The sequence below is a fragment of the Zosterops lateralis genome (genome assembly GCF_965231275.1).
Source record: "Zosterops lateralis genome assembly, chromosome: 6".
Classification (NCBI taxonomy): domain Eukaryota; kingdom Metazoa; phylum Chordata; class Aves; order Passeriformes; family Zosteropidae; genus Zosterops; species Zosterops lateralis.
In genome coordinates this window covers 8,309,860-8,333,424 of record NC_139761.1, presented here as the reverse complement: position 1 = coordinate 8,333,424, position 23,565 = coordinate 8,309,860, and the positions used below count along the sequence as shown (strand labels likewise).

The window sequence follows — 23,565 nt, the reverse complement described above, 5'->3', positions numbered from 1 at the left end:
AGGGATGTGCACAGGCCAGTGGAAAAGCCTGCTTTAATTTATATTCCGAGCACCACAGAATGGTTTGGGTTGGAAGGGACCTTAAAGACCATCTAGTTCTCCCTGCCAGCCATGGGCAGGGGTTATCATCTGGCTAACTTCTAGTTCTAAATTTTCTCCAATCTGAAGACTTTTCTCCTTCACCTTTCTGGATATTTCTATATCTTTGGAAAAAGAAAATAGGTGAGCATCTGCTGACCCTTGTCTCCTGCACCAGCCCCCACCTTTCCAAAGGGACTGAGTGTAACCCACAAGGAAAGCTTGGAGGAACTGGAGACCAGAAAAAAAGGGAGGAGAGTTGCACAAAGGGAATCTGAAGCATTTTTCCCTGAGCTGTTTTATTCTTTAAAGTATCAGAATCAGTAATTAACAGTTTGCTAATTCACAATAAAATGAATTGATTTAAATTCTCCATATTGAAACTCTTCCTCGCTTCTGACAAAGGTGTTAAGAACAGGAGAGTAAACAGCATGAGGCCTGATAGGCATAAAGACACTGTTTTCTTAGCTTTTAAAAGATTTGAGGGTGCACAGACATGAGGTGAAGGAGATGGGTGGCCTGAAAGTGTGATTCTCTTGAAATGCTTTAAACTGGGCACCAAAGAAAGAAAACAGCATGAATTACAACAGGTTTTCAGAGATCCAGGTTTAGCCAGTAGAGGACAGTGTGGCTGAACTACATATTCCGTAATGCTCCAGCTATTCACATGCACAAGTCCTTGTCCCAATAACTATGTCTCTTTCCTGTCTCCATGCTCGTTTTTTCCAAGCCATCAGGCTGTCTAGCTCCCCGACACTCAGTTTTGCAACTGCCATTACTATACATAGTTTTAGCTCTCCTAAACAGATCCTTTGGCTTCAAAATATGCTCAGAAACTAGAGAAAACAATTGACGAGAAGAACTGTGCAACTCATTGTCTGTTTTAAATGGAGAATCCTTGGGCTGGAACACAAGATTTCTGGATGTTACACACTGTGTGTGCAGACAAGATGGCACGACTTAGTCATGTCTGCAATTGCTGACTTACACACGTTGCCAAGCTCTTGTTAAAGTGGCTGGGATTTTGCTGGTCATTTTTCATAGTTTTCTGATCTCCTACATTTACTTTTTCCTTGATTTTTTTTGAAAATGAAATTATATAGTACAGGCAAAGTTTTGAAAGAGTTGTGCCCCAGTGATCAGTTGCTGGACTGCTTTGGTAAGATGAATGGAAATAATGCACTTCCAGTCGGAATATCCCATAGTGGTCTGTGGGTCAAGCTTCCAAACTTGATAAAATAGAAGACAATCCACATTAGCCATATGTACAGCATCATAATCAGCTCTCCTGCAGTATTCCAGCTCCAGGGAATTAGGGTCAACCCAGAACACATCAGGATGCCAGACCATTCCTCCTTTAACCTTGACAGCACTAGTCCTGACACCTACAATAGACAATTCTAGAAAATTCTAGAAAATGGTCTTAATTCACATTTTAACTCAGAGTAAAGATGTGCTTGAAATTTAGCTTGATTTTTTTTTCAAAAGCACTAGCATTTGCATTCTTCAGGAGCTCAAGAAATTTTAAAAATTAGCATAACCATGTTAAAAATTTAGACATGGATTTATGAACCTGATTTTAAGCATTTCTGCTTGAAAATTCTGGAATCCATTCATGAAGCACTTCACCAAATGCATTTTAATCAGCATCATATGAGGAGATGAGCTGCAGGATTGATGCTTGATTTTTTGATTTGCCTAGTGCTTCTAAAGATTCAGGTGCCAACAAGAAATTTTATGGCTGTTACTAAAATTCCAAGAAATAGTAAGGACTTAGTCTTGTGGCATTGCCATATTTTTCACTTGGGAGAATCCCACCCACAAGCCTTGCAGTCCAGTAGAATGACTTAACAGAAAACTGCTTGGATTGCTGGAGTGTTTGCTCTTCAGTGCAGCACTTCAACATTAACTACAGCATTGATCCCTGGTGGCTGCCAATAATTTTCCTACTTGAAAAGAAACAGGAAAGAATCATCTGAGAGACTTCTTAGGCTGGTTCAATGCAGTTTGTCTTGTTTTACTCTGAAGTAACTTCGGTTACAACTTGATTTGTCTGGAACTGGAGCAATGCAAGTACAATACCTCTCCTAAACTGTGATAGTAGTGCCTTTTCCTAAAAAAATCAACCAATAAATTATGTCCCCAGGGCTAATAGAGACATGGGTGAGATTGTAGCAAGGGCCATCAGACACACAGATGACCTTCCCTCCCAGAACTTCACACTGAGGCTTTTCCACCCACCCTGATTTCCCCAAACTCTGCCTAGGCTGCCCCTCTATGATAGTTAATCCATGCCATAAAAAGCTTTTTGTGCCCTTGATTCCTACTGTAGACTAAGATTTGCTTCTGATTACTTCCTGATTCAGACTACTTTCAAAAGAAATCTATAAAAGAGGGGCATTACAGTGCTTTTTCAGCAAAGCCTTCTTTCTGAGTAGAAAAGCCTGTGCCAATAAACTATGATTTATATGCATGTCATTCTCATGCCCTGAATAGTAGCGATGCCAACATTTTATAGATTTTAACTTTTTTTTATAGACCCTGGACAATCAATGCTTTGTTCAAAATGTTTTCATAAACAAGATGGAATTTACATCAGTGACTGCTTCTAATAGCCACTGGACTGACTTCAGAACAAGGGAATTTCTTGAAAGTAAGCAGTAGGAGTTATATAGGCTGGATCATTTTCGTATCATATGACTGAAATGTGTATCTGCTTTTTGAAATGGAATTATTTAAAAATTATTTTATCTTTAGCCTAGCAACCTGGATGGACTGTTTGGGCAAAACCAGAAGGAAAAAATAAAAACAGGTTATTTTTTTGGTATTCACCTTCAGTGGGCAGCAGTCTCCAAAATCACATTTAATACAATATAATGAATTCCAAGTATGACAGTGTCATTGAATTTAAATCAAACGTGCTTTAATGTATTGTATAAAGAAAAACCTAGTTTTAATTGGAACACTGGCATATAAAATTCCTGTGATCCGTATACTTTAAAATAAAATAAAACAGTACATGAGAATACCAGAGATGTTAATAAAAGAAACAATAATGTCTTTTACTGATCATCCTAGCTTTTCTGCTTCTGGACTACAGCCCTTTCTCTGCAATTCTTAGATTTGGGCTTTTTGCTTTTTAAGATTTTGTACTAAAGTTATATATAACTAAAGTTATATGAATAGTGAATTTAAGCAATCTGCTCCTGTATTTAAGCATATTACTTTTCCTAGCCTCAACTTCAACATTACTTCAACAAATAGTTTCTCTTAACAGACGGAAACCTGATCCATGATAAATATCTGTCCACAGGTGAAAAGTTTTATGCTTTGCTCACTTTCTTATTGTTATTTAAGGTCACAACCTGTGCCTTTTCTTTATGAGAATTTTGGCATTTGCTAGTTACCATTTCTAAGCTGTGACAGGAAACTAAAAGTCCTGTTTGTGCAATGTTGTCCTGAGTCCACAGCCAGTTAGAAAACTTGTGTCTTGACATATAGGCAAGGCTGGCACATCTTTAGATCAGGTCTTTTCTGACAATGCGAAGCACAGCCTGGTCACGTAACCTCATTTGTGTTATTAATAAGGAGAAGGAGGAATGAATAATTGCAAGACAAACAACAGCAGTAATAATTTAGTGTCACTGTCTTTGCTGGCACTGTGTTTGACCCACTAAAGAATTCATACATGTAGGTCAGCAGTTTTCATGGTGCTCCCTCATGGGCTTATGGCTTGTTGTAAACAAAGATGTGCATGCACGGCTGCTGTCATGGGCAGCTTCAGCTGCCTCCTGTGCCAGACCTCTCTTCCTGCAGCCATCAGTCCCTGGACCTGCAGGTCTGTCTGTCCCTCTGCCCTCAGGCACCCTGTCATGGGGCTGTTATTCCTCATGAATTGTAACTGCTAATGCACTTCTCCAGAATGTCTTTTGTTTTTTAAAACCACATCCCTCTCTCCAGATGGATGGTGTGCCTGGCTTTTCCCCCCACAGCTTGCTCTCCCTCTCTTGCAGGTATCGCAATTACTGGGATTCCTTTTCCTCCCTCAGAGCTCTCACAGCCGCCTGAGCAGGGCTGCCGTGAAGTCCTGCAGCCCCTCCTGATTCACTTCTTAAGGGTGAAATAGGGAATACTTGGAATAGTTAGAATATTTCAAATCGTGGGTCCCAGTTCAGGAAAGCACTTGATAAGAGGAACACTATGCACAAGCCTGACGTTCATCTTGGCCTCTCAAGAGCACTTTTTCAGATAGGTGAGTTCACCTGACTCCCAAGCCAGCAATGCTGGAGGAAAATGATCCTGCAAGCATCAGCTGCAAAGATAAGAATCTGAAAGTGTCTGCAAATAAACCTTGTTGTGCATGTGCTGTGTTCCTGAAGGAAGCTGCCATGAGGTTTAAACCACGGTTTTACTCTTGCAGAGTCTGTGCAGGCTCGACCACGACCTCGAGAATGTTTGTGGCCTTTCCAATAAACAGCTCCAGTGACACTGGGGAAAACCACCAGGAAAAAAAAAATTTAAAAATAAAAAAAATCAAGAATTTCATGTCTTTCAGAGATTTCCTAGTGCATTCCAGAGACCTGGATTCATTCCATTGTCCTGCAAGACCCCATGGACAGAGTTACAACAACTGCTGGGCAGGGCTCTGGGGCACGGCCGGAGCGCAGCAGGAATGCTGCGGCTGTCGCTGTATCTGGGCAGGATCCACGGCCATGGGGAGGGATGCGGGCACTCTGTCACGGAGAGAGCTGCCTCTCCCAGCCCTCCATCGCAGGAATGTCATGTTACTTCACTTGAACCGCTGCCAGCGAGACAGCGGGGGCACCCAGCGGCTCCACCTAGAAGAACCAGCTTGTCAGCTCTGAACAGAAGGGCTGCCGCAGTGGGAAAAGCAGAGTTCTACCTCAGAAAAGGTGTTAAAGTGAGGGGGATCAGCACCGCCCCTTTAATGTTTCCCCTCTGCTCCGTGCTGGGAATGGGACCCTCCCCACCAAGCCCTGAAATTTCCGTGGGATGAAGACAAAGGGCTGCTCTGTGGAATGAAGATAAAGATTTTGCTGCTGAAGGAGTTTAACAGGCCTTATTATCAGCGGGATGCTATCAGAACCAGCTGGGCCGGTGTTCAAGCTACACTCCTGCCTTTGTTTTGCACTGGTTTGGCAATGCCCCTTGGCTGCACTCTGTCCCTGGGCTGCATACTTGAGCTGTGATGAATGTAGCTCAGACCTGGGAGCACAAAGTGGGGGCTCGTGCTAAAGGAGCAGCTACTCCCAAATAACCAACGTGTGTGAATAGTTTCCTTCCATTCAAGGCATGAACAAGATGTTTTGATTCATTGCCTTGGTATGTTAAGCTGCCCTTGTTGGCTGTTAGAGTACTTCATTAAAACCCTTCAAATCATTTCATCTCAAAACCTTTTGAAGACATTATATATATGTGAGTTACAATCATGAGTCTCCTTGCCCAGCCAGAGGACTGTCCATAAAGTTAACACTTACTTTTATCAAAAGCAGCAGTGCTCTGCTCTGCAATGTACATCCAAGCAGGGAAATGTCTCGAGAATTAAGGTTTCTTGCAGACCATACTGAGCACTGTAGGATTTTATAGAGCATGGAGGTTGACTAGTATCAGGAAAGATGTGTAAGAGCACTGGCAACTAAGAACTGATATAAACACTACCATAAAAACAGAAACTAACAACCCCCAGATGAAAAGTGAATGGCTTTCCCATGAGTGTGTGTTTATTGATAAGCTCTGCCCACAGATTTAAAAGTATTAAAAGCATTCCTGCTCACACTTCACAGTAGGAGCAAAACCTTTAGGAAGGCTGATCAGAAAGAAGTTCTTGATTCTTACAGTGGTCCACCTTTTCTCTAATGGTAAAGATAAAGTTAATAGAAACCATAGAACAATTCAGAGCATGAAAATAAATCACTCTGGTGGGGCTCTGCACGAACCTTCTCAGCCTGAGTCATATTTTAACATGAAAAGCACAGGGGACTTTTTTTTTCTCCAACTGTCAAACTGAAATTTCCCAGATCCTAAGTTAATGACCTTCATCTAGCTATCATCATTTATTGGTTACTTGGCTATATAGGAAACGTAGTTTGGCCAGATCCACATAACTCCTCTGCTACAAGAATAAAATATTAACTGAAGTATTTCATTAGTCTGATATTTCACCTCTTACTGAAACAGAATAATGTTTCCTATGAGTAACAAAGAGTTTGAGAATAAGCTCTTAACCAAAGTTTATTGCAAGAACATGAATAGAGTGATGTCCAAGAGACAGTAAAAGCAGACAGCAGTGGTTGATAGCTGTATTTGGCTCTCCTGGTCCATCCCTTCTCTTCCTAGGTAAAAGACAGCTACAAGTGGCAGAGCTGAAGAAATGCTCATGGTACCCAGCAAACAACCAGAGGTTTGGTGCTGTTTCCCCTAGGCCATGGTTCTGTCTCAGAAACACAAGTTTTGTATCATCTCTAGTTTTAATCTGTTTGCATGGAGGGTAGATGTAACTTCCTGCCCTATGTCTCTGCCTTGCATGTCTTAGGCAGGAATTTTCCTTTCTCTCAGGTATTATGTGACAGAATGGGTTTCCAGTCTGTGCTTTAATTCCTGCATGAATTCCTATGTTTTCTTGCATAATATTGTGATAATGTAATGAATCAGGACCTTCTCTGGTAATTATCAATTGTGATTTTTCCAGGATAGCAGGGCCTGTTCTCACAAAGATGATAAAAGAAGGGAATCACTTTTTAGCAACTGTTTCTATGTGCACCCAAACTCCTGGACTAAACCAAAATTACTTACCACCCTTTTGGACAGAAAGTGAGTTAGCAATTCATAGCCAAATAAAGCAATAAAGACTAGTCTAATCTTCTCTGATCCTCAACAGTTTTATCTCCAGGGACTCTCAACAGTTTTATCTCTTGGGATATACTTGCAATTGATTTGCTACTGTGCTGTAAATTGTTGTATGGATATCCAAATAAAATTTCCTGGAGTGTCACTGCCTGTCTGGATGAACTGACTTTCAAGAAGGGTTTCAGGAACACGTTGCAAATTAAGAGCTCTCACTTGCTTACCAGCTTCAGAAACCCTAGTGGGAACTACTCTGCAGCTATTTGGTTATCCAATATATTCATTAGGCATCTTGCAGTGTTCTCCCCTCTGAAAGAAACCCCTTCACCTAAACAACAAACTAGACTTGGGAAGGGAATGCACAGCACATCTGCCTTCTTCTCAGAGCAAGGAGTTGATTCCTGCTGTCTTCCCTGTTAGATAGCTGTGAACTCTGCTTTTACCATAACTCTCATAGAAGCAGGGGCAGGTGGGTGCCTATTGCAGATAAGGGCCCATAAAGATCACAGAAATTAACTTTGCCACATTCCTTCCCCTCTCTGATTCACCCTTCCAAGAATTCAGGCTTCTACCAGAGCAGATTGCCTGTTCCATTGCCAAAGCACAGCCCTGCTCAGATTTATAAATGAATCAAATGAATGCATTAATGGAAAATGATCTCTCTGCCTGCATAGGCTTGATTGGCAGCCCTGGAGACTCAATTTCTCTGGCCACAGAGTCAGTATTTCTTAAGAAGAAGTGGTTGCAACCCCAAGCTGTCTCTTAAGGTAGCCCAGTACTGACACACTGAAGAAAGATGCTAATTCTCCGTGGTTTTGGTAGAGAGCACATTTTTTTCTGTAAGAATAGGTCTTAAGATAAGAATAAGAATAGAGGAACTGGTAACATTTTGCAAAAAGCCCAAAGAAACTGATGAAGGCTCTGTATAAATGGCACTTACCACTCCAAATTAGAAACAGACTTTTTAGCCCAAACTGCTAAAAATGCTCTTCAAACCTTTTGCTTAAAAAAAATCCTCACCAGAATCAATGCTCAGTAAAAATTTTTGTATTTATATATAAATATAGACACATACATACATACATATATATAGAGAAAGAGTTTGTATTATGATCCTTACGGTCTTACGGTCTAGAAGACTTTTATTTCTCCTTACCCCACTGATAAAATTCAGTGCACAATTAAGTGCCCAGATACAGCAATATTAATGGAGTGATGCTACCTTGGCCATCTCTTTGGTATGCTGGGCACAGCCCCTCTCAAAACAGGAATGCAGAAACAAACCTTGCAGTTTTCCCACAACCTTTTATGGGGGTTTTTATATAAATATCTGCCTTTGGAAACAGGTTTTCAGCTTGAGAGAAAATTCCCTGGGCAACTTGTTTGGATGTAAATCACCACAGGAGAAAATATTTTTTAAGCTTTTAAATTCCTTAATGTATATGTAATACAAGAGATATGGCATAAAGGTGACAGAAAATTATTATGGGAAAATATTTTACATCAAAGATAAAGTTAACAGTTCCCTCACTTTGTTAAGATAAAAATCTTTTCTGTCAATAAACACTGATAGTAGCAAAATAGCATTTGGCACAGTTCACTTCTCCTTGTTTTTGTGGGGTAGGAGATTCTCTTAAAATTACAGAGAATTTCTGGATGCAGACTGTGGGTTTACAAAAGCGTAAAATCTCATTTACAGATAAACTAATCCATTGAGTCAGATAAATAAATAAATTAGCTTAGTTCTGCCCTAATCAGTGTAATTCAAATCTGAATAAATGGACTATAACCTTGGGTTTCAGACACAAAAAGGTCAGATTTCAAAATAATTTAATCGGTCACATACCAAATTCTTTTTGAAAATGTTGTCTCTTTATTTCAGCCCAATGGTTTTTACCTCTTTTTTGAACACCTTTCCGTAACAGATGTATAGCTTGCCCCTGCATTTTCAAAACGGGCTGTTTGATAGGTCTTCTTTTACAAATTGAATCTGTTAACTTAATCTTCACCGTTTGAAATTAGAAATAATTATGTAAGACTGAAAAGCATTGGACTTTTAAGTGTATATTAATTTACAGAAGGAAAAACTGATGCTGGCAAACTTCTGTTGCTTTATATTTTTGAAAAAATGAAATTGAATCTTTGCATGTGGTTTTTAAATGGTTCAGTACTGATTTTCCATTTCTGTATCTCCTAGCACCCAAAAATAACAAATCAAAATGCTTGCTTAATAGATTAGAGAAAAACACAGTTTAGTTAAGGAAACAGATTTCAGTTTTAGGTTTCACAGACACTAGTATAAACGGTAGGGAGAAACCATTTCTTAAAAGACTCATTACTGCAGTTCTGGATTTCTTTCTGGTCAGTGAGAAAGTAACTACACTGTGGTTCATCCATGAATGAATTGAGATGGGTGGAGTTGTTTGAAAGCACTAAGAGGACTATTTCTTGGATTTATCAACCCTAACACTGATTCATAACATTTCCAAACATCCAGAGCTTCTCTGTAATATGAAAATAATTATATCTAATGGAAATTAGTAACTTTATCATAATGGTCTGTTCACACTCAGGTTAACTATTTTCTAACTCAGTTAAAACAGGATGCATTCTTTTTGAAGGCACTTGGTAAGATTTTTCTTGATGAACAGCTGTGCTGGATTCAGACTAATGCATAAGGGAGAGTAAATTACATTTTGCTGTTCAGCCAGATCAAAGGCTCCATTGAAATAAAACAGCTTTTTACCAATACAAAGTATAAGGAAAAGGAAGATTCTGGGGTTTCAGATATAGTTTTTGAGATCTGCTGCAAGGTGGATTCTTCAGAGTCATTTAAATCTGTACAACAAGAGGATAATCCAGTGGCTTGTCCCTACTCTGAAGAACAGTAATGACCACCTTGATTGGTGGAACTGTGAAGAGTTTGAGCAAAAGGAAAGAATGGAAGGCACCTGGAAATGCCCTTCTGCCATCTGTGGGGTTTACTGCACGTCTTTGCAAAGAATATTTTTAAACAAATGGTGTTTTACTACCTGTGCTCTTTTGCACCCTGCCTGATTCAATGGCCCCAGTGAGGACTCTGCTGTCTGAGCAGTGTTCAGCTCTCTGTGAGCTCTGCTCTCAGCAGAGAGACCACTGCTCCCTCCTAAGAAAGGTGGATTTGCATTCCTTGCACTATGCACAGCTTACAGTCAATAATGCCAGAAAAGGAGAATGATTGCTGCCATGAAATTATCCCATCTAAAACAAAAGGCTCCACCACCATCTTACCGTGACATCTTTAAATACTGCAGTCCCAGACTCCTTCATGGACTGAGATGTTAATAGGGTTTTAGCAGAGACTGAAATATTTGCTTTATATAGTGGTGTTGGGGCAGTGTTGACAGAATTCTGCAACTACACTGAGAGGAGAATTTGTTCCTTTCTTTATTGCAAATACTTTGAACACTACTTAATCCCACTTTGAACACTTATGAAGAAGATCTGTCCCCATTTGACCAAAAGAGAGTAAAGAAAAGCACTCTGCTGATCTTAGAAGATGAATGCCTAGAACTCTTCTTCTTTTCAGAGAAATCAAGTGCAGGGCTTGATGCAAAAGTAGACAGATGAGAAAAGGGCAAAAACAAACCCACACATAAGCCCAGACTAGGTCACAGAATCATAGAATCACAGAATGGTTTAGAAATTACCTTCAAGAGCATCTCATTCCAACCCCCCTGCCATGGGCAGAGACACCTTTCACTAGACCAGGTTGCTCAAAGCCTCCTGAAGTCCTGCTAACTGAAAAACAGGTCCTTCTACACTTCTACATCAGGGAAATCTACTGTGGAAAAACTATCTCAAAAGGTTTTGAAAATACACCTGGGCCAGGGTCTCAAGTGTGTAGGACCCAGATTCAACAACACTAAGCACAGAGTGAGGGTTAAATGTAGGATCTCCTGGGGCATGTCCTTCTGCTATGGGTTTAGTTCAGGGAAAGAGCTCTTTGTTTTTAGAACACAGCTTGGCCAATGCTAGGTCTTGTTCCTGATCCCTGAGCTTCTAAAGCCAATTCTCAGAGCGCTCAAGCACACATGTGCAAAGTACATTTTGCTGCAGGTATATCCTCTGCAGCTGGAACCACTGACCCTGTGAACAACTTCTAGACTGGTTGCTACAATGAGGTTCTGATGGATTTGTTACTCTTATCACTTGGGCAGGTGTGGGTATTACAGCAATGTTACTGTGCACACATCTGCAGCAGGGAAGGTCATGACTACTTCACACATACATGTTCAAAGAGAAGGGTTTGAAAATGTATCTGAACAATTTCTAGGGAAGTTTAAGTTCTCCTTGCAGAGCAGTGCCAGCTCAGGGATACTGGAAAACACATTTTTCATGCATATGTTTTTTATTAAATGCAGCTGTCAAAACAGAGCAGGGCTCATGTTCCTGAAAAGGTGCAGGGAAGAGAAGACAAATGGTTGGAATAAAGCAAGAATGTGCCTATTCTGCCTAGGCAAAAAATCACCACTTCTGCAGAGCCTTCAGGGCAACCTTCAAACTAGCTGGCTCAGGGACTGGTAGCTGTGGGATTTCAGTGAACGCCTTACAAACCCAACCAACTCCCCAGGGAAGCCAGTATTTGCTGCACAAGCCACTCCTCTGTGCCCAGAGCAGATAGTGTCTATCCCAGCTGGATAGACACCAGCTCTGCACAAACTACACCTTCCCAGTGCTGTGGAGGCACAGCCAGACAGAGTCTGTCCTCACCAGTGCTCACCCTCCCTGCCATGCTGCAGATGATGTTCCAAGTGTGCTGGCAGTGAACTGAAACCATCTACTGCAATCTGGCAACACCTACCTCTAATCATTTTGCTGCAGTAGAATTATGGAGATGAAAACAGCAAAGGCAAAGCAAGATTTTATTATTTTTTTAAATTATGATTTTCCTCTTATTCTGTAGATATAGATTCAGATTTTAGCCTCTGATCTAAATGTGTGTCCTGAAGGTGTTCAGTTGAATTCATAATAGTGCAATAGCAGAATTTGGCTGTGATATTCAGACGACAACATCAGTTAACAGACTTGCTTATTTCTCTATAACGTATTATTTGGGTTTTCTATGAGGTTCCTATTCAACCAAGATTATAGTCTAAATACAATGCAGTTGTGTGGCAACAGTGTACCAGATAAATTCAGCTAACTCTGGGTAATATCACAAAAAAATATGTGTTTATAACTTCATGCCAGTTTCTGACTAATGCTTTTGTTTGTTGCTATAGCAAACCACACATGAATCTGATAGCCAAAAGCATGTTTATGACTAACCTTAGCTCTCTGGGGATTGAACATTTGGAATAAAAAAAAAAAATCCCTAAACCACAACACACAATGTGAAGAGAACATGATAGGAAACACCTTTTTTGGCACGAGTTACTATGAACATTAAAAGAGAAGAACCTCGTAAGTGGAAAACATTAGGAAATGGGAACTGTGGGAATAACCGCCTTTAACCTACGGCAATTCAAATTGAGCTTTCACTTCACATCACAAAGTTGCCTGTGCAGGACTAGAGAACTTTGCAGGAAGTCCTGGCTGTGTGCTAAGAGATGGATTTAAGCCTCTGAAATCTGGAGAAGCTTTGTATCACACTTTAAAACACTCAGACCACTTTACTGGAGATAATTTTTACACCGTGCCTTGACACCTAGGACATGGGTATTCACTTAATTAATTTCTATTACCATTTATGCTTTAGTAGTTTCCAAGAGCCTGTACCAAGACTGACACCTCATTATGCTGTACAAATACACAATGGAGAACAATGCTGGCCCCAAAGGGCTTTCTGTTAAACTAACAGAGAGAGCCAAAGGGGCTGGACAGAGGGGGAGGCAGAGACAGGGGGTGATGTGACTGCATTACCCAACCAGTCAGAGGTTGGACCCAAGTGTCTGCACCCCAGTTCAGCTGACTGATTCTAGTTGCCAGGTATGTTACTATGAGAAGAAGAATACATTATGTACCCTGCAGAGGAGAGAAAATCAATGCAGATGAAGTAACACCTAAACTAGGACAGCTTACAACAAAGCTGCAGTACCTCAGGCAAAATTTATACTCGTGTTACCCTGTTATTCTTAATAACATTTTTCCTTCATAGGTTAAAAAAAAATAAATATTGCACTAGAGTTTATAGATCAGATCAGTCTCCATCAATGCTTTCTATTGATTTTAATCACTCTGTCTCTATACTTGAATATTACATCTTTATTCTCAAATTTGTACAGTGCATAATGGCACATTATTATCACTATTCCTGACAACTTTTTCCATCATCTGTATGACACTCAACAGAGTCTTGAGTTCATGTACAGCTTTGTGGAGAGATAAGTCTGCCCCATCTCATGTTCCAGGTATTTCCAAAAGGTTTCATGAAAGACATCTTGACCTTCCAGTAGAATCATCAGGACACAGCAATAAATGGGAGCTTACAAAAATCAGCAAAACTTACATGATATCTACTGATCATCTAATGTCACAGGATCAGATCCTGAAATACTGATATTTCATTCTGTGTCTACTCAAGCAAGACATCACTTGGCCTCATTGAAACTGATACGTGGCATGTTACATTGCATTCATCGTGTAATTCAGACTGTGATATGGGCTGAGGTCAGCTTTGATTTCATCTTGCAAAATCCAGCAGAGCACACATCAGTGCTCACAGCAATCACACCTGCAACCTTTTAAGAATAAATGCATTGAGAAAAAAATGTAAGCATTTTGCAGATCAGCCATGAGCTCCATTGGTGGGGACAGCAAACAGCACTAAGACAAAAGTGTTGTATGAAGTGTGAAACAAAGGCAAATAAGAGGAAGAAATTTTCCAGCAATAGCCCAAGTATCACTGCTGGACTACAGACGTGGTGGCATGCAGAGGGCCATATATGACTCTCTCTTGGCTTTCAACATGCTTTTTCAGTTCTTCACATTTGGCAGAAAATGCATCTTACAAAAAAGGAAAAAAAAGGAAGCTGCCAGGCCTCTTTCCTCCACACTGAGAACCTGAAACCAGCTTTGGGTCCAGAAAGCACAAATACAGAGACCATTTCAAAATAGCCACTTCCTTCTCTGTGATTTAGCCCCAAAGCAATTGCTCTTCCCTGGGAGTGCTGTAGAAAATGGAATAGGAGATCATAGGTAGAGGTTGCCAACCCAAATTCAGCTCCAAATTACTTTGTGATGGGTAGTAGGAGACACTGGTTACTGGTACCTATGGACACATGTTTATGCAGGTAGCATGGTGCAACTTCATGAACATCTTTCTCTTTGGGCTCTCAAAGGGCTCCCTCCCCCCTTGCACCCTCTATCACACAGGCAGCACTGCCTGGCACATACAAATCTGCCAGCTTGGCAACTGCAGCATCTTGGTCATGGTCACCAAGGAAGTCCCTCCACCTGCCCAAAGCACCATGTGAAACTAGGTGAGCTCTCCCCACCTTGCAGAAAATAAGATAGCAGAGTGAAAAAAAATTACTTGCTCAAAGTCACAGAGCAAGTTGGCAGCAGAGCCAGCAATAAATACAATCCAGATGTCCTGGATTCCACCTCCTCCCTGCACCATGCTGCCTCTCTTAGCTCAATGCTGGAAGGAAATGTTTTACATTTACTCATCCCTCCTTTTCCTTTGTCAATAGAAATTAAAGCAGGCATCTGACTGCCTAAGCCTTGAATACTCCAATGGTTTCCAAGGCTTGCAGTAAAGTCAGCCAACATTTCTATTGAATCCAGCCCTAATGGACAACTAAAAGTGATTTCTTTGCCAAGTAGCCTATCAGTGCAAAACTCATTTAAGCACATACTACTTTTATATAGATATGCATTGTATATACATATATATATTTCATGACTTTGCAAAGAACCACTAATTACAAAACCACAATTTTTTGTAACTGATGGCTTTGGCTGGTGTAGAGTTAATTTTTTTCATAGTAGCTGGTATGGGGCCGTGTTTTGGATTTGTGCTGGAAACAGTGTTGATAATTCAGGGATGTTTTTGTTATTGCTGAGCAGGACTTACACAGAGTCAAGGCTTTTTCTGCTCCTCACAGCAACCCCACCATTAAGCAGAATGGGGGAGCAAAAGGAGCTGGGAGGGGACACAGCTGGGACAGCTGACCCCAACTGACCCAAGGGATATTGCAGACCATATGGCATCTGCTCAGCATATAAAGCTGAGGGAAGAAGAAGGAGGGGGAGGACACATTCAGAGTCGTGGCATTTGTCTTCCCCATTGCCTGTGATGGAGTCCTGATTTTCTGAGGATGGCTGAACACCTGCCTGCCAAAGGGAAGCAGTGAATTAATTCCCTGATTTGCTTTGCTTTTGTGTGTGGATTGTTTTACCTACTAAACTGTTCTTATCTCAGACCATGAGTTTTTTCACTTCTATTCTCTCCCCTTCCCACTGAGGAAGGGAGTGAGTGAATGGCTCTGTGAGGCTGAGCTGAATCTGGAGTTAAACCATGACAGCAACTAAACTTAAGCAGTGAGTAAACTGATCGATTACTATTAAAAAATAAAAATTAAAAAAAAAAAAGAGCAACAAGCTACAGCATATTTTTTGTAAGTACAAATTTAAGCCTCTATACCTTTTCATTTTGTTGAAAGGTAGAAAAGTCTGTCAGGATGTTTCTTTCATTGAACACACCCAGGTCTGCCGAAAGACTGACAGCTAATTAACATTAATTTCCCATCACTTTATTTTGTGAACAGAATGTCCAAATATCTAAAATTTGCTCATTAAGCTATCTATGGCATCTGTGTGGTAGACCATGTTCATACATTTTCCAAAAGAATACAAATCTCATTTCCATTGAATTTGTTGTGTCCTGTCAGCAAAATATCCTTACTACTATCAACCCAAGAGAAGTCCATGTCTCTGAGCAGTTAACACACTCTTACTTGCCTGTTTGCTCACCCTCAAGGTGAATGCCATTCCATTTTTCCTACCTATGAACCTACAAATCCAGCTGGGATTGTAGGTATTGTGCTGCTGTTGCTATAACTCCAACATGCTGAACATGGCCTACCACACAGACACCAAAGATAGCTTACTGAAGGTACTTCAGGGGAGCTGGTCAGAAGTCAAAAAGAAATGCAGCATTTCATGTTGTATCCTCCTCTCATCCAAATACTCGAGGGGCATGACAGTGGAAACAAAACTTAGGCAGCTGCAGGTTGCCTAAAACACTTAACTCCCTCATTTTCTCTTGACTGGAAAACAAATGCCCTCCAGATTTTGCATTCAGGTCTCCTGTCAGAGAGCAGCAGTGTCCTGCTCCTCTGCAGAAGAGCAGCTGGAGATCCCACACATGGCAAGGTCAAAGAGCTCATGGTTTTCTTAGATGCTTTTGTATTAGGTGCCACCATGAGCACTCTGCATGAACCCACGTGCTGGATAACTGCATCCACAGCTTTGCTCCAGCCAACAGCGCTTTACTACATTTTCTAGATCTTCTAGACAATGAAACAGACAAAAATGCAGCCCAAAAAAAAGCCTTACTTCTTTCTCTGTAGAACTGTTTCTGCTATTTCCTCATTACTGTCACCTCCATTTTGCTCAACTTGCTTGACACAAACCTTCTAAATCCTCTGAGGGACACCTGGGCAGGAGACTGTATATCACTTAACACAGTGGGGACCTTAACCTGCCCTCAGACTGCAGCAGCAATAAATGACAAGAATAGGTCTTGACAAACATGGCTGGGTTGTGCCACTTTTGTGCAACAACAGTCAGTTTTACTGATTTGAGCCTGTGCTCCTGCCAGAGACACTGCTGTCTAAAAGTCTCTGGGAAGCAGGAAGCTCTCACTCCTGCTCCTCAGAGCTATTGCAGCCAGGTCAAGGACATTGCTCCTTGCTGCAATCTGTCAGTGCTGATTTAGCAAGTCCCAGCTCCCTTCCCCTGAATGCACAGGCTCTGGCTGGCCTTCCCCATGGTTCCAAGTGTGTCTGAATGCCAAAACCTTATCGCAGTCCATCTCTGTCTCCTCACAAGAGCAGAGTTAGTGGAGGAGTTGGCGTCGTCTGTTTGTGCTGGTATGACAGCCAGCTCCTGTTTTGGATTAGAGGATGATGGTTTTCCTTCCCTCTACATCCCTTACTGGGCATTTGAAAGAGGAGGATTGATGGGGAGGGGCAACATTCATAATGGGTTTTTATAGGTCTTTTGCCCTCCCTTTGCTCTGGTGCAAATGAGAGCCCCAGGCCCATGGGCTGTATCTGTGTGTGCTGTCATGGGGCCCAAACTTTGTCAGCCCAGGCCATGAAATAACAGTGTGGTAGTGTAAAGGTTCATGCAGCACCTGAGCTTTGCTGCAGCTCCCTGCACAGAGGGCTGTTGGCAGAGGACCAGTTTTCAGTGCATGTCACAACTTGGGGGATCATTGCAAAAGCGCCGCTTCCCTATCAGCCACCAGGGTGGAGATCTGCTGACTCCAGTCCCCATCTTTCAGAGCAGGGCAGGGACTGGATGTGAACCAGCACTAAGCTCCAGACACACAGAAGGGCAAATAAATTAATGAAGCACAGCTGAGATTGATGGGATCAGTGGTCAGCAGAAACACCCCAAACACATTGCAGTGTGTCTTGTTGCTGATGTGCAACGCAGCTCTGTGGCACCAGTGGCTGATACAACTCCTACAGGGTGTTTCTCCTGGGCTGGAAAATGCTGTGGTTGCCCACATGGGCAAGGAAGGGATTTTGCTGCATGAAGTTGTCTCACCCACACTGGTTTTCACTGGTATGTGGCTGGATGTGTCTGTGTGTGGCCCTGCTGGCTGCTTGCTCAGTGCCCTTGAAAAATAATCCAAAATCACTGGTGTTCTTTCCATGTCATTTGCTTCTGTCCCTGCCCCAGGGTTGTCTTTGACTCCATCACTGCATCCCAAGGGTTTGCAGGCACCTTTGCGCAGTCTTGCTGAGGCAGCAGGCTGTGGTAGGGGGTTATGCTGTGGGTTCCCCTGCTGCCATTCCTGTCTTTTCCCAAGGTATCTTCCCTCAACACTGCCTCTGCCAAGCAGGCTGATCCCAGAGGTAACAGCTGCAAAGGACTGAAAGGTGAGCCTGTCACAATCTTCCTTCATGGGTGCTGTATGAATTTAAACTTTTCTTTGGGGAGAAAAGCTCTAAAAACTAAAAATAAGAAACCAGTTTTTTTTTTTCCCCACAGGTTTTCCTACCCAAGCCATGCCATCAACTACGGTCCACATCCCAACAAGTTAATCTGACTCAGGTGCTTCACCCTCTCTGTCCTGGAGCACCTGCAGTGCTCAGTGCCCCCAGTACCCCTGCTATCATTGCACTGGGCACCATTTGCCTGCCTGCAAACACCCAACCTGCAGAACCACCAGCACCCATCTGCTCTGCCATCTGCCTGCCACAGCCTTCCCTGCCACTGCACCAGGCATTGCTCTCCTGGAGAAACCACAGTTCTGTGCTCACAGAGAGAGACTGCAGCATTTTCCAAATCAAGAGACAGAGGCAGTTCTGAATTTGTGTGACAATGTGCTCTGGAGCCCATAGATTGACTAGGACATAATTTACTGATGTGCAGTAAATGCTGCTGACACATGTACCTGTTCATCCTGGCCCCAGAATGACAAAACACTGCTGCCCTCCAAATAACATTCCTGCTGCCAGATTCTCCCTACCTACTGCTGCTGAGATCCTGCCAGTCTGGAATGCTGTATTTTCCAATATTCTCTGAGCAGCCTGACTTCTGAACAGAGATACCTCAGGCACCCACACACCCTCCACACTCCTAGTCCTGCTGTGCTCAGCAGCAGCAGAAGGGAAATGATGATCCAGATCTCTGGGAGGGGTCCCATGGCCTGGGGCTGGGATGTGAGTGGTTCTGCAGGACTAGGGCTGTTTATCCACGGTAGAAAAGCAGACAAAGTGAGAAAGGGAGAGAAGGAGGGGGAAGCACTGGGCAGAGCTCCCAGGAAAATGTTGCTGTGGACAGTTTGCTTGGGCTCCTTGGGGACTTGATGGCTGCTCTGATCTTCTCACCATGAGACCCAGGGATGATTTGTGGTCACATGTGCTGAGCATACTGTTTTCTTTCTAAGAAAAAAGCTGTTATAATAAAGAGAGATTACATTCATGCTTGAGCTTATCTGAAAGCGCTAGGCTTATTCTCTGAGCTTTAAGGTTTATTTAGGCTAAATAAGTTTTATATATTTGGTTGGTGAAGCATGCAATGTATACATTATAATTATATAGTTAATGCACTAATCCCTGTGATGAGCTTTCCTGGCATAACTCAGTACAGTTACCTAAAAGCTTCTTTTTAATCTCTGAGGAAGGATAATTTTGAGAAGAAAACCATTATTTCTCCTGCTATCTCTATCCAAACCCTTTCATTCACAGATTGCTTTTAAACTGACTGAAGCAGTGGTTAAATCCACTGGGAACATATAATCCAAATGCAGATATATGATCACAGTGCTATTACTAAATTTATTCCTTTCATAGCAGATCTGTGGGGGGCCTGCCTCCATCCAGCTCTGTTGATCACTGTAATGTCCCCTCATAAATACCTGTGTGTGAAAAGTCTGTTTAACACCACTTACACAGGCAATCATTTTATAGTCTGAGATGTGCCCCCAAAAATGATACTGATAGCAAAGCCTAAGAACATATTTCCCATCACTGTTCATGGGAAGCCTGAGTATCAAAATGGCATCACCATGAATCCAAATGCTGCATGTAGTCATTCTCATGTGAAAAATGCCCAGTTTGCCTCCAAAATGAGCTCTCACTGGCTCTTTAGGCACTGAATTGGCTGAGCTATTCATTCTGCAAACAATTTTTTTCTCATAATCAAGCCCATTATGTGAAAAAGTCAGCCTTAAGGACTGTGAGGACACAGTTCATATAAAAATCAATGCAACCTTTCACTGAAGCATAAATCAGATCAGCTCTGACATATATGAAAATATTTGGGGAATGTTTAATGACATTTTTGTGTTCTTGTAAATTATTTGCTTTCAGCTGATTTTAGAAGCAGGAATAGGGGAAGCTCAGCTCATATCAGGAAACATCAGCAATTGAAAACATCAGCTTTCTCATGACAATTTTACAGAGCTTCATCTAATAGACCTTCCAATAAACTCACACACACAGAATCACAGAATCTTTAAATGTGGAAAAGACCTCCAAGATCAAAAAGTCCAACCTTTGACCTAATATGGCCACGCTCAGTTTTCAATCAAATAAAAAATCAAACCCAATTTTTTGGATGCTTATCTTTTCTGATCTTCTGATCTGAGGGAGACCTGCTAATTTCTTTGAGGTTCACCAAAAGCTGATCTCTAACTAATTTTCCAGAAAACGATGCCTAGTCCCACTGAGCCATTTTCCCCCTTCAGAATACAATGCAAGCATCAGTTAAAGCCATTCCTGGAAAAGTCACTATCCCATTTGCTAACTTTAATAATTTTTGCCCCTGCATGTTTGAGTTTCTTCTACCCAGGCTAAAATTTACATTTTGGAATTCACTGCTCCAAGTAATAGTGCTAAGGCAAATTCTTCTGATTAAAAAGAGTCACGTGAGGAAAGGGAAAGAAAAGTTCCTGCACGTGTTTACTGGAGGGAAAAGTAAAGAACTGTGCCTGGCTGACAGTCAGAGGTCCAGGAGCTGGAGCAAACCACACAGCAAGTAAATGAAGAGAGGACCTGTGGAAACCTGATGACATTTGCTTCCTGTGGCTGGTATGGACTATGGGGATCCTAGGAAAAAGTGGGGGATGCCTGGACTAATAAAATGTGTGAGCTTTCAGGATGAGCTCCAAGGTGGAATATTTTATACCTATAATAGTTTATTAGACTATCTAGCTGGGAAGAAGTACCTGCAACTTGAAACCTTTGCTTTTCAGTGCTGGCTGGCTGAGGCTGCAAACACACCACTGTTCAAGGGGGGAGAACTGGGACGTCAGTGGGCAGGTAAAAGGTATTTCAAATCAGAGGGCTGCATGGATAAGAGCTGCTCCCCTGGCTCTATGAAAGTCAGGTGCAGACCACTGCTATCAAAATCAAGTAGTGTTTGTTCTCTTAACTACACAGAAGAAACAACATTTGCCCAGCAGTGAAGAGCAGTTCCTGTGGCTTTGGAGTCTCGAGCATTTATCAGCAAGCTTGGAAATCATATAAACCTTATCTCCTTGTTTGTGTTTCTGAAAAACAGATAATTCTGTCCCCTGAAGACACTGCTATCTTTATTAGGCAGATGAAGTGGACTTGGTGCCTGCTCTTCTTCAGGCACTTGCATTCCTGCTCCATGGAATTTTTGCTGGGATTTGGGCTGTTACTGTGGCCTGGGACTCTCTCCCTTGCACAGCTTCTGTCCCTTACTGATGGGTCCTCTATCAATTATCTTGTCCTACTTATCACTTACATGCCATAAGACCCTTAGCATATTTTGACTTGTTTCAGTCACTCCGGACTACACATTTGCTCATCCCCTTCTTTGACAGAAAACTGCAGAGCTATTCTCTGCAATAAGTCAGCAGTTACTTTCAGATATTTGGCTACCTATAGTCCCCTTTCAGGAAGTAAACACGTTGGTAGGAAGTATTTAGTACGTGAAAGGTCCTCTCCTAGCCTGAGGTCTTGTTTTCCAATATGAAATAATGAATTCCAGCCTTGACTCTAAAATCCAGAGTTAAATGAGCAATCAAGTGGATTTAGCAAATTTTCCCTGGAGCAGGCAGAACCCTCCCACAGTGGGGCCAGGCACAGCTGGGTCATCCAAAGGCTCTTCCTTGCCACAAGGATGTTGCCTTGATTCCTTCAGCATGTGGAGAGAAGGCAAACTAGTTTTGGTCAGGTTTAATCTTAGCTCCACCAGGAGCTGAATATCCCTGATATGGCTCAGTGCTGCTCCACCACTTGGCTGTGGAGGGAAAAGCCTGCTGGGCAGACTGCAAGTTACACCTAAGGGAAGCAGCCAAGGCAGCAGTTGTTAGGAAAGGCTGGCGTTGTCAGGAAAACAGTTTGTTGGTGCACTGGGGGTCAGGGACGTGGCAAACTGCCTGAGAGCAAGTGCTTGCCCTTGCTGGGTCTGCCTGTGCTGGTGAATAGGGCCAGGTCCCCTCCTCACTCTGAGCAAGGTTAAGGGTGAGGCTTTTCTCAGCCTTTCTGGTTCAGATTGTGCCTGCAGTACAGAGCCCACAAACACAGTGAGATGTTTCTCCAGAGGAGGAAACTCTGGGTTTTTTCAGGGCATATTTTGCTGTTTCCAAATGTAAGCAACATTATGGAATGCAGAAATAGCTGGATGTAAAAAACCAGATTGACTCTACGTACTCAAATATTTACTCAGATTATAAGCTTTCACACCTTTCAAATATACTGCCTTATATTCTAATTATTTAGGTCTCTGAATGTGAGGAATCCTGGAAAAAATCTTATTCTAACCCGTCAAGTGTTTTACACTTGCATAGGATGAACTTACTTCTTTGCCCAAGTAAACTTAAGGAATAAAAACAACCCAAAGCTCCGAGTGTATTTGGAGCTTCAAACCTTCAAATACACATTCCTGTGGCTTCATGTAAGGCATGACATCTCAGTAAGACCCTGCTGCTCCCTCCTCTCACAGTGACAACGTTAAGTGAAGTGCCTATGAAGTTTGTGGCGTGGCTTCCTGGAGAAAGGTGTGTCCAAGCCCAGGGAAGTCAACAGGAGGTTAACTCAGACTGCAGCTACTCCCAACAACCACGCGCTCACTACAGACTGCTGGATTTTGTTTCAGTGATGAGCTTCAAGTACAGCCAAAAGCGAATAGAGGCACGTTGACCTCATAGTTTTGTGACTACGGATTGAGCGTCCAAGACAATTAAAAAAAAAGCAGGGAAGACGTGCCATCTCCAAACCCCCGGCCAGCCACTGCCAGAAGTTACCGCTGCCCCGTCCGACTGAAAAGACACTAACACCCGCTGCAGAGGAGCTTGGAAGGCAGCCATCCCCCATGGATTGCTTATGAGCACTGACTGGAGTCAAACTGACTTCACTCTGAGATTTACACAAGCCTCATAATCTAATAGTGGAGTTTACTTTACGAGAGTGCCACACCAAAGATAGTAAAATGCAGTTTTTAGCTAACAAATCTACATGCTTGCACAGAAAAGCTACGGGCACCGTGGAACATGTCAGCACCGTGGAGCGCCTGGAGCAGATTTATAGTTTTCAGTTTATTGCTGAAGAGTTATTGTTAACTCCATTGTTATAGGCTTTCTGCAATTAAAAGTTCCAGTCGCACTTATCGTTTTTAAACACAGCTAATTAAACCCAGTAAATCCCGAGATCTTATAGGTTTTCCCCGTGCTGTTAAACATCTGAAAGTTTTTTTTATGCGGGATTTTTTGACCTGTGTTAGGATAGATTTTGGAGGTAAATTGGCTGTTGTAAGCTGCTTTACTTCTGATTTGCTTAGATCTGCAGAATTTCTTGTAGTTTTTCTTTATTATAGTAAAAGAAAGAGTGAGGCAATACTTAGACCTTTTCACTCATGCATGCAACAGGTGATCATAAGCTAAGTACTGCGTCTCTTACGAGTCATCTCCCAAACTTCTGTGTTTTT

At 42.1% G+C, this 23,565-nt stretch overlaps 1 protein-coding gene across 1 annotated transcript in view; it reads right to left on the bottom strand.

Moving 5' to 3' along the window:
- LOC310910247 (uncharacterized protein) overlaps positions 1 to 23,565 on the bottom strand; it is a gene marked incomplete at its 5' end in the record, with an annotated part of 93,471 nt that overhangs the window by 46,385 nt on the left and 23,521 nt on the right. The gene's annotated exons all lie outside the window — the stretch shown is intronic.